The following is a 5627-nucleotide window of genomic DNA, read 5'->3' on the forward strand; positions in this document are numbered from 1 at the left end:
ATATGTAAATATTAAGGTGAAACTTTTGCTCTAAATTACAATTTTGCAAATTAAAAGTAAACTATATATTTAAAAACAAACAAGCAAAAGTTGCTATGGAGTCAATTCCAATTCACGGTGACCTCCTGTGTATCAGAGTAGAACTGTGCTCCATAGGGTTTTCATGGCTGTGACCTTTCAGAAGCAGATCTCCAGGCCCTTCTGCCAAGGCATGCCTCTGAGTGGGTTCAAATCACCGACCTTTTGGTTTGTAGACACTCACTTAACCATTTGTGCCATCCAGGGACTAAACTACATATAGCAAATTTAGTAATACACATTGGTGCATGATTCAAGATCAACAGATTATGGAGGTAACGTGACCTGATACGATAGAGTCAAACAGACCAAGAATTGAATCCTGGCTTTATTTCTTACTAGCTTTGTGATATTGGGGAAGTACCTTAGCATCTCTGAGTCTCAGTTTTCTCATCCGTAGAATAGGTAAAATAATATATACCCATCAGGGTTAAAGATATGAATGAATTGCATAGCACAGTGCTCAGTAAAATGGTAACTGTTATTTAACAATTTTTATAGTTGTTGCTAATACTACAATCATTAAAGACAATAAAGGCAACAGGTGCCTCGAGAAAGTATAAAGTTCTGTGGACTCTAGCATTCTGGGATAGCTTCATGGAAGGGACAGTGCTTGTGTCGGTGTTTGAATGGAGAGTTGGTTATGTACAGGCAGAAAGGATTCTGTGAGTGGGAACAGGCTTCATTCTAAGAAAGGAGACATCCTTTAAGTAGAATGCGCAGGCAGAAATATTCTCGACATGACTTAAAGAGATGGTGAGTATACTGATCTGATAAGGAATCTATTTTAGGGGGGCATGGCTTAAAAAAGAGGAAAAGGTAAGTTGAGATCTGATCAGAGATGATTGTGAATATCGCCAACCCTTAGGCTTTTTTCTGTGGATAATTAATAATGGGTTGGGCTATGATTAAACCAGTGTCAACCAGAAGAGGGATGTGCGGCTATAGTTGGCAGAGCTGTCCTCGACACTGACATTTTAAACGGGTTAATATAAGACCTAGTCTACACAAATAGAGTCTGTCTCCATAGCAAGAGAGTTGAGAGTTTCATTCTATTTTTCACTGAGCAGGCATTTGAAGTGTGGGCGCCTGTTCACCAAAGATTGAACAAGATGATTGGAAAACTAGAAACTTTGTCATCAAACAGATGGTGAAAAGGGCTGGGTATTGTCAAAGAAAAAGCTCATAGACAGAAAATAAAGGTTTGATTGTTTCTTACCATTCATTATACATAGCAAAATGCAAAAGAACACAGCTTTTAGAATAATTGTGATCCCAGAATATATAGAAAACTATTCAGGGGATTTATATAATAATCATTTATAATATATAACACCAATATTTAAATATATACTGTAGCTTATGGTATATAGTACTCATACTATCCATATATAACTCAGATAATTATTTCAAATAAAAAAATTTTAATTTGATGTTGCAGTCATTTTGATAAAGACCAGGTGCTTCTGTATTTGATGGCAAGAAAAAGGAATTTTCTGGTCTGTAGCAATACTCAAAGCTTCCTGGGTCTGTTTGTAAACCATGGCTTTCAGAAATGTGAGGCATTTAGAAGTGTACATTTTTCTGGGCTATGGAATGTGACCTGCTCAGTGTCCAACCAAGACTGGACTAACAGCAAGACGTCACGTTTACCTTCTTCTTCTTCTATTTTTTTTTTTTTAATTTTGTGTTTAGCTTGAGGAAGAGAATACTCAAGAAGGCCATGCTAGCATATGTTCAATTAATTAGGAGGCGGTCATGTGGAAGAGGGTAGATTTATTTGTAGTGTTGCAGTGTAGAACTAGGTTTCTCAGTAAAAGACACAAGAAGGCCAAATTCAGCTTTAAATAAGCAAATATTTTACAAAATTGGCCTAAAAGAGCTTAGCCTGCTTCATGAAAATGGAGATACTCAAGGCGAATTTGGATAATCAGTTGTTTGTGATGGTAAGAAGGAGCTATCAGCTTTTAGAATAAATCTGTGATTCTCACTCTATCTGCACATCAGTCTCACCTGAATTTTAAAAGATATACTGACACCGGGCCTCCCCCTCAGATCAACTCATCTGGATCCCTGGAGGTAAAGTCTCTGGGGTTTGATGTGTTTAGTAAGCAGAAGGGTACCTTAGCTAAGGTAAGTCTAGAATGGTGCCACAGCCTCTGCCCTGCTTGTAACATTAAACAGGAGAGTACCATAAAGGATCACTCTTTAAGATGATCAGTCATGGAATGCTATGTAGAATGTACTAGACGGGTTGTGGGTAATCAAGTTTAGAGGCAAGTGAGATAAGGAAAGGGGCTGCTGTGAGGGTTGAGCGGCCAGATAATGGAAGCTTGGAACAGAAAGTTTGAAAAAGGTATTGAAAGAGACATGTGTATACTTGTGTGGGTGTGCGGTGTGTAAATGTATACAAAGAAAAGCATCTAGCGACATACTCCAAGAATTGTACCTGTAATTTTAGTTATTTTTATTCGGGGTTGTCTTCCTAGATTTCCTGTTGGCCCCTCAAGGCTAGGGCCAGGGCCTTGTTACCCTTTGTGTATACAGCAGCAAACAGAAGAGTTGTCACATAATAGGTGTTCAATGAAATGAACAGAATTGATGAACAGACATTAGTAAGAGATTAGATCTGAGCAGCAAGGAGAAGGAGAGAAATTAAAGAAAATTCAGGTTTTCTTCAGTGTACTATAAAATCACTAATGAAATCACAAGAGTTAATCAAGGATATTTTAAGTTTGATGTGGTAGCTGGGCACTCATTTGAATATATGCTATTATTATTATGCATTTGGAAACCCTTGTGGTGTAGTGGTTAAGAGCTACAGCTGCTAACCAAAAGGTCGGCAGTTCTGATCCACCAGGTGCTCCTTGGAAACCCTATGGGGCAGTTCTACTCTGTCCTGTAGGGTTGCTATGAGTCAGAATTGACTCAACGGCAATGGGTTTGGTTTTTTTAATTATTATTATTTATTATTATGTGTTTGGAATCCCATTTCTGAAGCCCTTGAGAGAGGCCAAGGCTAGAGACCTGGATTGAGGATTTATAAAACTTCTTCATTCACTCATTCAAAAATTTATTTATTGCCTTCCATATGCAATGGCACAGTGCTAGGTGCTGGGAATAAATGGAAAATAAGACTATGGTCCTGTCCTTTTGAAGTTTACATCCTAGTGAGAGTGGGTGAGATGGAAGAAATGAATTATTGGCACCAGAAAGTACATATAGAGAAAATTGTTGTTGCTGTATGCTGTGGAGTGGATTCCGACTCATAATGACCCTACAGGACAGAGCAGAACTGGCCCATGGGGTTTTCTTTAATCTTTATGGGAGAAGATCACCAGGTCTTTCCTTTTACAGGCACCTTTGCACCACCTGGGTTCCTTTTGGAGAAAATAGTAGATGGCTAATATACAGGCATTGAGAAATGCTCGCTTTAAGAAGAGAGGGAGAAGAAAGTGAATTAGTAAACAAGGTAGAGAAGCAGAGAAGTTAAAAACATAATAAGGAATACTAACCATTACACAGAAGAAAAAAAATCATAGTCTAAAAGTAATTCTTTTAGCGTAGGGATTGTTAGAAATAAATTTTTTCAAAATAGGAATACCTCTGTGCACCTTGGAAGTCATTACTATTTCTCATCCAATCTCTTCCTACAAATTTCTTCATTTTTCAACTCTCAGATTTACTGTGTTCTTACCTTTGACCCCGTGGCAATTCCCTGGACCCTCCTTGATATATGTTTGGAAAGGCCTTCTGTTCAGGCATTAGTCCTTCTTCCCGCAGGCAAATTTCCTATGAAGATCACACTTCTTGCTACAGATTCAGTAACTGGATACATACAGTCTTTACTTAACTAGCAACTTAAAAAGAACTGCAGTCTGAGAACCCAACACTGGATTCACTACTGATAGATAGAAGACCAACTATATAATTTGTGCACCTCAATGTAAAACAAAAATGTTGGGTCTCTTGTTTAAAAATTTCAAGATGGTGGCAACCAAACATTAAACGAGCGTGGAGCCCTGCACAACTGCACAGGTCAGATGTCTATGACTAGATACTTAGCCAAAAACTCAGTCAAGAGCAACAATTTTTATGAACGATGCTCTGAACTCCATTCAGTTCATCACTTACTTTTCCAACACTCTAATATCTTTTTTGGATTAAACCTGGCCAACTAAGGACCCCAAAACAGGGTTACCAGATAAAATGTAGCAACCCCAGTTAAATCTGAATTTCAGAGAAGCAAAGGGTATTTATAAGTATAGTTATGTGTCATGAAATGCTTGCAACCATGGGACATACTTATACTAAAAAATATCATTTCATTCATTGTTTATCTGACATTCAAATTACTTGAGAATCCTATATTTTTATTTCCTAGATGTGTCACCTCTAATCAGAGATCACATCCTTTGACTTTTTGTAAGGTGTGTTTAATACATTTGTCTTTGGAATATTGCCCTCTACAGAGGTAACTTTAAAGAAAAAGCCCTAGTAAATCTGGTGCAGTAGTTTCTATTTGGAGATATTTTTGAAGATTATTGCTCCCTCCATTATAAAATGTTGTGTTAAGAGAATACATGACAGAAATTTCCCTCAGGTCTCGTTTCTACACCAGTGTGTTTGTATCTTTTAGCTATGATTTTCTCTTTCTGCATTGACTTCCTAGAAGCTTAGATAAAATTATGTAATGCATCTCCTGCAGGAATATGTACAAAACCACTTGGGCAATTTTATTTCTGGTTTTATCTCATCTCTCCTATGCTTATTTTATCTGCTGCCCGATATCTTTATATATTAAAAAAAAAAAACATTTATTCTATCATTTCGTATGTATTTTTGGCACACAGCCTTTTTTAGGAAAGAGCAGGTAATAAATAAATTTAAAATTAAATAACAGAGATGCTTCCTAGAACATTTATGTGTTGTTGGTAATATTAACTTCCTTACTAATGCTAACGGTCCATGAATATTTAATAACGAATAAAAGTCTGATAGAAGTAAATATGTTAAAATTATTGTTGATTCATCAAATTATAATTTAAGAAAACACTTGGAACACGACCTCAGATGAACTTTGTAAAAACGGCTTCAAAGAATAGGAAAATCAGGTTGAACAACATTGTTGAAAAAAGAATGACAACTTGTAGCCTAGATATTGGAAGGGTACTATAAACTCAAAAAAATTATACTTTCGTGTGTTTACTCCCCCAATATTTATTATTGATTTTATAGAAGAGATAATTTTATAAATTTATCCCATAAATAAACGTGTTTATTTTATAAATTTATCCCATAAATAAACGTGTTTATTTCCTACAAATTAGAAAAAGAAAATAGCTTTCCAAGAGAAGAAAATACAAATCACCCATAAGCATATCAGTCAATATTAATTTTGTGATTTTGGAAGACTAAATTATTGACCCCAATTCTTCATCATCTGTGCTAGACTGCACATTCGGTCCAGGTCTTCTGTGTGCTTCTCCTTGGACACCAGCTGTCTAGCTGGCACATATGTTTTTCATGGCAGTGGGAGAAGTTCAAGA

Source organism: Elephas maximus, chromosome 1, assembly GCF_024166365.1.
Source record: "Elephas maximus indicus isolate mEleMax1 chromosome 1, mEleMax1 primary haplotype, whole genome shotgun sequence".
Classification (NCBI taxonomy): Eukaryota; Metazoa; Chordata; class Mammalia; order Proboscidea; family Elephantidae; genus Elephas; species Elephas maximus.